Source organism: Leptinotarsa decemlineata, unplaced genomic scaffold (assembly GCF_025532065.1).
Source record: "Leptinotarsa decemlineata unplaced genomic scaffold, Ldec_3_MD MMD2_tig00026328_RagTag_RagTag, whole genome shotgun sequence".
NCBI classification, from domain to species: Eukaryota; Metazoa; Arthropoda; class Insecta; order Coleoptera; family Chrysomelidae; genus Leptinotarsa; species Leptinotarsa decemlineata.
The window spans coordinates 11,530,615-11,541,880 of record NW_027412688.1 but is presented as its reverse complement, the minus strand read 5'-3'; the positions used below and the strand labels follow the sequence as shown (position 1 = coordinate 11,541,880).

Sequence of the window (11,266 nt, the reverse complement as noted above, 5' to 3'; positions counted from 1 at the left end):
ACTTTCCGTAAATCTCAGAGTTTACCGAATAACTATATTTTACAGTACGTCCCTAATAGATAACCTCCATCTAGCGACCAACAGTCGCATTAAACAATCCCCACATGCAACGCTGCGAATGAACAAAGCACGTTATTTCAAGTGATACAAGAGAAAAGTCAGGTTATAATTTTGAGGTAAGTCCACATAGCATTTTGTGAATAAAATATTTGTTCGCTATCATTTTCGACCATGACATATGCACACTAGTTGTTTTAACTTCCATGTAGCACATTCAGTTTTCTGCATAGTAGTAATTAAATAACGGAAATTTTGCAAAAACTGTAACAGTGTCAAGGGCAGAAAAACTCAAAAATTCTTTCTGACACTGAGTCTATAGAGGAGATGGATGTCAAGCTTATGACTCCAACTGACCTTTCTGTAAATTTAGATCAGGAGCGAGTCTACAGAGGAGATGGATATGGAGTTTACGACTCGAACTGATCAACTCACCAACTCCTGATCCAACAACAACTTAAAAAAATAGGTTTGATGGTGCAGCCAGTCGTCTCCTCAAGAGCGGAGTATCTTATTAAACAGCCTTGCACCAAATTCTTGAGCGGCGTACGCAGAATCTGTCTCAGGTGGAGGAACAAACCCCCCATGAGCAGGTTAGCAAACGATGGCGTTCAAGTGGTGATTCACCAAAACCAGAGGCAAAAAAGCTCTGCATGGTTGAATCTAACGCATCGTCTGGTGTAGCTGACGTGCAAAAACCCTCATATGGGAAGGTTGTCGCGGGTATCAAGGTGGAAATCTTGCAACTTGACTATCCGACTACATCATTAACGATAAAACAATAGAGCGTATAGTTTGTGCCTGCCCCGCTGGGACTGAATCAGGTTTTTAGAGTTCGACAGAGCCGTACTCTTACCATCTGACCTGAAAGACGACTCATCATACAAACTAATCGGCTTTGTTAAGAAACTGGGTTCATTTGATCAAGTGTGAATAGGTGTGAGCCACAATAAACCCTTGCGTGTTGCAGTGGAGGGTCGAATAAACCCACACACTTCAGACCATACCTAACTTAGCCATGTGCTCCTAATAAAGCACAGGTGGGCCTTATTTGGAACACTAGCAAATTTCGGTGGTGAGCTTTATATAGAACATCTATGGAATAATAGTAAGTACAGTCAGTAAAGACAGTCAGTTCTTACCGCTACAATATTCTAGATAGTATTATCCACCAAAATATTATTTCAGAAAAATAAAAAGAATCCTTCACAAAAAGAAGCCAAAAAAGAGAGATCTGTGGACTGAAGATCAAATGAGAGAAGTTTTATGAGCAATTGTAAATGAGATGTCACTAAGTACAGCAGCCAAAGAATTCAAAATTCCTCGTCAAACATTGCAAAATTAGTGGTGAGCCGGAGAAGAAAAAATTGGACGGCCTTCATTTCTATCATCGGAGGAAGAATCTGAATTATTCAGACGAATTTTTAGGCTAGCCGACGTTGGAATGCCGCTTACCTCAGGAGTAATCAGACGATCTGTTCACGAATATTGTCAGAGGAACAATATTGCTACACTATTTTCCACCCAAGGCTCAGCTGGACTTAAATGGTTCAAGCTCTTCAAAGTCGTCACCCCGATGTTACCAAAAGAAAGTCGCAGTTTATAAATCCAGCCAGAGCAGCTGAGTTGAATAGGTTCATAGTCGAGGATTATTTCAAAAAACTAAAACTAGTTATCCTAAAACTGGATGTTCTTCAAAACCCCCAGCCCATATTCAACATAGATGAGAAGGGCTACCACCTAAATCTGCATAAATCTCAGCAAGTTTTTGCTCGTGAAGGTGCTAAAAGAGTCCATCTAATCCCACAGAAACATGCTGAAAATGTTTCCATAGTTGCATGTGGTAATGCTATAGGCCAAATGAATCAGCCCATGATAGTGTTCAAAGGAAAAAGAAAGACGGAGGAATGTCTGGATAATTTACCTTCTGGAACAGTTATTGAAATGACTGAGAAAGGACGCATGACTACAGCAGTTTTTATTAAATAGGTACAAGCCTGCCAGAAAAGTTTTACTGATTTTTGATGGAGAATCCTCCATGACATAACATTGTTTTGCCTGCCAAGCAATTGTACTCATGAGATGCAACCCTTTGATAGAGCTGTATTTGAGGCATTTGAGAGTTACTGGGATGAAGAAGTAATTACATATTGGACAAATCAGCCAAATCGCCCGATAAACAGATTCATATTGTCACCTTTTTTCGGAAGTGTGGACAAAGGCAACCGCAACATAAAATACCCTTATGATTTCAAAGAAATTTCTGATGTAGCCTTCGCCTCGTCGCGTCGGTATAACTGAACACAGGTTTCCCCATGATAATTTAGCTATTCCATCAACTTCCAATTCTACACCTTTAATTATTACGGATAGCTCCGCTTCAATGCCTAAAAAGCAAAATGTTCAAGCTAGCTACCCTACGAGAGTTCCGATGACAATTATTCATTACATGATAGCTCATATGATGATAAGATTATTGCTGCATCACAGGCATTGGCCTAAGATGAAAAACAGAGGTTGCATCGTTTGATGCAACCAACTGATCTTCAGCCTTTCCTGTTTCAGTAAATTTTTACATTTATTTATTGTATCATTCTGGGAATGAAGACCTATTATTATTATTTTTTTTATTTATTTTTTTTCACCGTAGTGTGCGCTGGTCAGGCCCTATCCCCCGAAGCCCCGATACATTCGGAAGGGCGCGCCAGCATAATCAACCAATGACCACTCCCCACACCGTGGGGGTAAGTGATCATTGGGTCCGAGAATCATGTGCCCTGAGCAAACGCAGTGAGCCAAGAATGACAGCCTTCTGCATCTGTGCGGCTAAGATTTCTGCCTTAGTGCGGCAAGCCGGTATGATTTTGAGATTCGAGAGTAGAGAAGACATCATTCCACCAAGGACTCCAATAATCAGAACAACCATCTTGACAGAGTGATCTGGATAGAGTCTGCGGAGTTCGAAGAGAAAATCTCGATATTTTATCCGTTTTTCCTCCTCTTTTCTGACGATATTCGTCTCGCCAGGAGCTGAAAACTCCACGACAAATATCGTTTTGGTCTGGTGGTCGAGGAGGACTACATCAGGCTTATTAGCTTGTATGAGCCTGAGGGTGGAGAACGAATAGTTCCAATAAATTCGGCACTTCTCGTTCCACACAACGGATTCAATATCCCCCGGAGCGTAGGGCAACACCGGTGTCTCGTCAATACCGTAAGAGTGCCGTGGATGGTAATATAGCACTCTTAGGGCCGCGTTATGTCGATGGATATAGGCCGAGACCGCATATGCTGGACATGCTGATTGCATTAGGGTCTCGGGCGCCTCGCGGCAGGCCCTGCACCTTGTGTCAGGAACCTCTATACCCATCACGCGACTGCGGTAGACTAAGGTGTTGAAGACACTATCCTGGCAAGCCATGATGAACCCCTCAGTTTCCGACTTCAGCCCACTCGACCTGAGAAAGGCGAACGTCAGGCGCTTCGATAAGCCAAACTCTTCAATATTATTGAAGAAGACCCCACGCATTGGCTTATCCCTGTGTCTCCGCAGAAGTAAGGTGATCTCTGCGGCTTCCATCTGAGCTTTTTGCTGAACGGGTTCCAACTCGGTGACAGAGTTGTAGTCACCTCGTTCAGAGTCGAAAACTATACCGAGTTCATCAGCTGCTCGGGCAGCTGCCCTAAGAAGAAATGCTCCAGTTCCTGCTCTCTCATGGTCACGGACCATGCAGAGAAGGGAATCCGAACTCCTGACGACTTTACAGGCTGTATCCAGTACCATTCTGTCATGTAGACACTCCAAACTCAAAAGTCCACGACCTCCCTGTTGTCGGGGGAAGTACAACCGTGGAACGGACGATTTGGGATGCAAACTCCTATAGAGATGCATCATTTTTCGGGTCCTTACGTCGAGTTGATACAGCTCCTCCCGAGTCCACTTCACTACTCCAAACGAGTAGAGTAAGATTGGAACGGCAAGCATATTTGTTGCAGCAACTTTGTTCTTCCCCGACAGCTCCGATGACCAGATCTGTCGAAGTTTGTGCTGATACTTGCCGCGGAGAGAGTTTTTCACTGCAGTTACCTCTTGTGAGTGGCGTTGTTCCACCCCGAAGTAAGTATACGTCTCTCCGGCATCCAGATGGTGTAGGATGTTTCCATCTACGAGCTGCACATCCTCTCCGTAGTCTCCGCAGCGCCCTCTTTTGAGATGAACCATTGCACATTTGACTATCCCGAATTTCATACCGATAGCATGCGTGTACTCTTCCACCATCACCTTGAGGGTGGTGTACTCTTCCACTCTATTATTATTATTATTATTATTCGTTTGCTTTAATAATATTTTCGAAATGCCAGAAATGAGACCAAAATAAAACAGAGGAGCAACAAAAAAACTTCGAAAGGTTACAAAATCTTTGTTAAATAAAAATAAACCGACTACAGGTATTTCAGAAAAAGGAAAAAAGCTTTTATTCCATTGATTTTGACTATTTCATCATGTCTGTAGCTTCTTATTCAGAAACATTAGTTGAAAATCGAACATGGATATGAATATTACAAAAAAATTCAAAATTGGAAATTTGGTATGTGGGGTCAAAATCGATTTCTAAGAAAGCAAAGCAAAATATCGAGAATTTGTCTTTTTCGCGAGGTCGCAGAAGGCTGGGTTTGAGGCTGTCCCTCGGGTTAAGTATTGCAAAAAGTGCGGCTCATGAAGGTCAAGCGGAGTAATTACCCTTCATAATCTTCACATACTCACTGTTCATGTCGTATTGCCCAAGTAACTATGAAATAATAATAATAATTATTATAGCGTTTATTGCCCAACACTTTCCCATTTATAGAGCAGAAAATTAACAATTAACAAGACAGAAGGAAATGAATTTCATATTGAACAGAGAATGGAATGAAATTGAACTATAAATCATTATTAATTATTCATAACTCACAAATATGCACAATATTCATTTTTCAGATCGCATACACTACAATAAAAGATATCACATGAGATAGACAGCTGGTTTGCAGTACTGCAAATCAAATTCACTGGTGATTCACTGTTTCAAAATCGGGACTTACTAACCAAACAACTCAAATTAAAATTATGTGATGCGCTAATCATTTCGAAAGTTTCCTATTGCGATAGCATTTATAGCCCTGCATTAGTTCAATCTGATTCCCTCGGTCTTCAACTGTCACCTCGCAAACCACAAGAGGAGACTAAATCATCTGTCGGTAACAAATAAGACAGATGGGTATCCGCGGCTAAGCTAAACAGTGGAGACGGGAGTGGGTTAAACAACTTAGCAAATTTCAAATAGATCTTAATGGGCGCCAGGTAAATTTAATCCTCCAGATACCCTAAGTAACTCACAATATCAAAAACTTACCAATTAATATTGGAAATAAAAGATAAAGATCCCCAATATGATTTATTCAGTAATCCTAACTTACATGGATTAACCAACAACGCTTCTAAGACAACAATGCAATATTCACAGTACTACGCGATGTTCAGATGTCAATACAAGAGCGCGGTGTATATAACCACGAATTCAATCAGCCATAAATTACGGTAGTAACGACGCTCAAAAAAAACTACAATACGTCGAGTAAAACTACCACGAAAATTGAGTAGGTGAAATCGTAAATACTAGTATCGGATGGTAAGACAAACTCGTTTGCGTCGCGTGAGCTCAGGCGTAGGCGCATCGGTGTCAATCAGCAATCGTGAAAGGAAGAATATACCTCAATTTCCGTTTCACAAATATCTATATCAATCAGGTATCAATAAACAACTCTTAATCAATAAACGATAAACAACACTATATCAACAGGTATCAATAAACATAAGGGCAAACAATTATTCAAATATCTCAGTATAGCACAAATTTTCAAATAAATCAATTATAACTTGCGTGCTCCTTTTGGGCCACCCGGTATATGGTATTAGGCTACCCCGTAGTTCGACGGAGATGGATCACCCTGTAGCACCGGTGGATCACCCTGTAGTACGGCGGAGATGGATCACCCTGTAGCACCACCAAGATAGATCACCCTGTAGGGCACGACAAGCTGGACCAGTAATGGATCACCAAATAAGATCCAGAAAGATAAAAAAACTTAAGAAGAAGAAAAAAAACCCTACGGAAGAAAATTCTCAATCAGAATCAGATAAAAACAAGGTGAGATTCAACCCCCATTCAATAGGACTATTTGACTAATCAATACCCCTGGTATATTTTCATTAAGCAAAGTAGCAAGATAACAAGAGTATATTTTTGGGTGCCCTGTATAACCATATGACCCGTAAAAATCAAGACAATTGAATGAGTGTTGAAACCTCTCTTCAAAACTAATATTCACTTGAATGACAACGCTGGGAGCAAATATTACTGAAATCATTTAAAACACATTTAATGGTAAAATTCTTACCCTGGCCAAGGGGTTTTCTATACGTTTCTTCGTGTGCGGTGTTCTGCACGGAAGTCCTACTGGGACTTGATGAGTGACTGAGGGCCTTCTGTTTCTTATGAATCTAGAGACGAGAAACGAAGGTTATAGAATTGAAGAGGTGATATCATAGCTAAGACCACATGAGAGATGCGACAGTGATTCAGACATACCTAATTTCGGAAATCCTTCCACCTGGCACGAGTTCGGTAACCACCACAAATCCTCAAAAGAGCTTAAGTTTCAGACTGCAAATATCCACACCAAAATGACCAATCAGTCTTCCACTATACAATCCTGACTTGTAGAAATAATCCCCGTGAAGGATGGCACAAATACAACCAAATATATCCTACAATCAGTCTGATGGTACGCTTTGAACTCCAAACCAAGCTCATCGAAGGCCAACTTCCGAATCCTCCGAGACTGCCACATCTGACAGCTAACCAGTTGTTGCCACAGTGCGTCCAACCTACCCTACAAGCACCAAGGGGGCGCTGTGCACAACATCATAAATCTATCAATTCCTCCACAGCCACTTGAGACAATATCAACAAGTCCATGACCCATCAAAACTCCTTCTCAAAGCAATGCAACCCTTAAACAACCCTTGACAACTTGAGTAACCGATCAATCCCTCACCCGTGAACAACTGTAGAACTAGTTCGGTGTAAGTCGACGGAACGACACTACGAAAGTTCGGCAGATGTCAACCAACAGCTGTCTCTTAACCTTGTATATTATAATGTTTACAAAAGTATTCACTCCAACCTATTTTCAACTATTTACCAATCCTTATTTATGCGATGGAATAGAAACATATTATAAGGTAAGTCGTCACATCTTTCCCATTCAGTACGAATATTTGAACATTCATCTTATGCAGAATATTTACCGAAAATATCAAACAGTATTCAGAAACCAGAGCTAACTAATATTGTTTTTCAGGCGATATGGCTCTAATATGTCAGTAAACCTTCTGGAAGTGATGAATAACAATCTATGCAAGAAATATTCTCGGAAAGGTGTAGGGAATAAGGCAGACAACGGCTGAAAAAATGATAGGTGAAGAAAACTGAGAAACAAACAATAACAACTATTTCAACCTAGCGAGGAATTTCGGATCTCCAACGTCGATTGGCAATAGGAGAATGCGTAAGTACTGGTCAAAGCAGCTAGTCAGGGAGCATACATTTATTCTTGTACATTTCAGGTATGGTTTTCTATGGAACGGAAGATTCCCATTACTATGATGTTAAATGAATAAAATCTACTTGTAACTCAATTACATTGTTAATATCCTTTGAATAAAAATCTTAAAAGGTAAGGTAGTGTTTTGAAAGGTCACATTAGAGCAGTTTGATCTAGTGCTAAATTGAAACGTAACACAACGAATCCAAAACAGTTGCCTTCGGTTTTCATTTGGCATTCGAAAATACGACCACATAATACTGGTCATGAAGGAATAAGGTTGGCCGCAACTAGAGAAACTCAGGACATTGTACCTACTCACAGGTGGTCTTGAAGACCAAAATGCCACAATATTTAATGAAAAAATTGAATTCTTTCTCAAATATTAACAGCTTTTCCACTAGAAACATTTCGGTGCTGGTCATTCCTGAACACAGGTCTTCTGTTTTTGAGCTGAATTGCACAATCTCCTGCCGAGTAAATTCAGATCGTAAAGCGTATTTATGCCTTGACAGGTAATTGTATTTGTACCTGTATTTTCTTCCTGCATTTGTACCTGTACTCGTTCCTGCACTTGAACTTGGAACATTAACAATCTTGCTGCCTGTTGTCCTGTTCGTTATTCTCGAATTCCTTAAAATGGGGTTCCATATTTGATTGAGGTGCACCGCTTCTTCTTTCCAGTTGAAATTCTCTGTGTGTTTGTGGATCTCTATTGCCTTCCGTACCAGTCGGCTATGGTATTCCTGGTTGGGGTCAATAATTTCTGTGTTCTCAAACACAATTCTGTGGCCTCCTTCACTAAGTGCGTGTTCTGCTACAGCTGACTTGTCCGTTTGGCCTAGTCTACAGTTCCTTTCATGCTCTTTTAGACTTGTTCCCATGGATCGTTAGTGGTTCCACAAGTGCACGGTATGCGATAGACCCCTGCTGCTGGGTCTCTTTTGTCTTTAGCCGACCTGAGGCTTTGTTGTATCTTCCTCGTGGGTTTGAAGACTGTTTCGATGTCGTGTTTGCCCAATAGTTTTCCAATTCTGTCCGTGACCCTAGGGATAAACGGTAGATATATGCGTGCAACCATCTGATCCTTTTTCGCTTTCTGAACCGTGGTGCCCTTCGGTTTCATGGCTTTTTCTGGTCTCGGAGGCACTGTATCCATTTGATCTCAAGGTCACTTGAAGGTATTTCAGTTTCCTCTCCAGATGTTCTGGTTCACATATTCTCCGAGCCCGTTCTGTTAGAGTGGAGATGATTCCTCCCTTTTGGCTTGGATGGTGGTTCGATAGTGCGTGCAAGTATCTATCTGTGTGTGTGTGTTTTCGATACACTTTGTGAGTTAGTCTTATACCACATCGTTCTACTAGTACATCTAGGAAAGCTATCCGTTGGTCTTGCTCAATCTCCATGGTGAATTCTATGCTCGGGTGTTGGGCGTATACAGGTACGAATACAACTGATTATCTGACAAGGCATAAATATGCTTTACGAAGTCGAAACGATAGTCATCGAACAGCAAGCCATGATGGTTTAACCTCTGAAGAAGCTAGCCACTCGCGCCAGCGAAACGTCAGAAAGAAATTCCAAAAATCCACGGCTTTCAAACTCGAAAAGAAATGACATTGAAAACCTCAGCCGTGAAAGTCTAAACCATTTTGACAAGAGAATCTATTGCAGAAAGTAATCACGGAGAATCAATTCTTGCGTTCAACAACTCATGTAAAAAAAAGGCTTGTTTTCTTTTTTTTCAAGAGATACAAAATCAGATGTTCGCAATAGTTGTATATAATTGCAATTTCTTCGGGCATACACGCCATTAGTTTCAAAATTAGTATTTTTAAAACTTCTCTCGGACTCTTTCGAAATTCAATATACAGGGTGTCCCTGGACTTCCTCTTTTCCTCTCGGGAATATATAGATGGGGTCAAAATATCACCAGTACTTCATATAACTTTTTTTCCTAAAATCCTTCGTTACCAAGTAACGGGCCCTCGAAGTGACAAAATGAAAAATGTTTTTCTTTGATAACTTTTCAAGTGAATATTCAAAATCATCCAAATTTTGGTAATTGACTAAACAAATGAATTCCTTCGATGAGCTTTCATGCACGAGTCAGTTGTTTTGCTACAAAGTCAGGAACGGACTACCCCCGATGGTCCACACCCCAAAACTTTGAAATGACAGATATTTTTCAATATTTTTCAATATTTTTCAACAAATTAAGGTTACTTGGACAATTTTATGAATAAAAGTACTCGTGTGGAAAGTCGATCGGAGCAACGAGTCTTGATAAAAATGTAGTTTCACTCGACGACATCAAACCCGCTCGTCCACCATTATTTGAAATGAATGATAATCAAAGCAGAAATAATAATGATAACGTTAATTCAACAACATTTATCCTGAGATGTCTACCATTATTAGAAAATATTAGTTTTCAAGGAAAATGGAAATGATTGGTAAAATGTTCATAACGATTTTTTATAATGCAAACACGTTTAACTAACGAAACTCAAGAGCCTCAAGAGCAAACAGAAATGAAAAATCCGCTACAGAAACTGCTCGATATGACAACCTTCTCTCTCTATACATTTTCTTAGTCTGCGAAGACACCCTCTCTGTACTTGAAATAGCATTCCAGGGTCGTTTCGTATGGCTTCACAATGTAATGTTATTCTATTCAACAAAGCATCTCTTGTGTGAATAGGTGTAGCGTAAACAAGGCTTTTTAGATGCCCCCACAGAAAGAAATCCAATGGATTTAAATCCGGAGACCGCGATGGCCATGAATATGGCCCACCTCTACCAATCCATCTATTGTGGAAAATATGGTTCAGATGGTCACGCACAATCAAACTAAAATGAGGAGGAGCGCCATCATGTATAAACCACATATCTCTTCGGGTTTACAATGGAACATGTTCCAAAAGTCCATTCAAATCTTTCTGAATGAACTCCAAATAACGTTCTCCATTCAATCGGTCCTGTAGAACGAACGGTCCTATAAGATGGTTTCCTATGATACCAGCCCAAACATTCACGTTGATTTTCCGTTGGTGTTTGGTTTGCAATATCCCATGGGGATAATCTTCGGCCCATATATGGAGATTATGAGAGTTGATAACTCCATCTCTACTGAAACCTGCTTCATCAGTGAATAAAACTCGATTAATAAAAGTCATATCCCCTCTTTGCCTATCCATAAACCAATTGGCATATTCCAGTCGTGCTGGAAAATCTTGAGGTGTCATGGCATGTACCTTCTGGATGTGAAATGGGTGGAGCAGTTGTTCCCTAATTATTCTATGAATAGTGGACTTGGATGTATGGAACTGTTCTGATAGATTTCTGATGCTCATTGAAGGATCATCAGCGACGGCTTCCAAAATATTTTCCTCCAATACAACGGTACGTACAGTCCTAGGAGCGCCCTCACCACCTCGTTTTGGCAAAACTGTACCTACAATAATATCGAAATAAAACAACGTGCTCAAATTAATTATCAATTATTACATACCTGTCTCCCTCAAGCTGCGATCGACACGCTCGAATGTTTCTCTTG

The 11,266-nt window shown here is 40.5% G+C and overlaps 1 long non-coding RNA gene across 1 annotated transcript; it reads left to right on the top strand.

The window, feature by feature from the left end:
- Positions 1 to 7,346: 7,346 nt before the first annotated feature.
- Positions 7,347 to 7,838, top strand: LOC141485485 (uncharacterized). Its single transcript, XR_012467236.1, has 2 exons — positions 7,347 to 7,671; positions 7,730 to 7,838. It is a non-coding gene; the product is annotated as an uncharacterized lncRNA (long non-coding RNA).
- Positions 7,839 to 11,266: the final 3,428 nt, after the last annotated feature.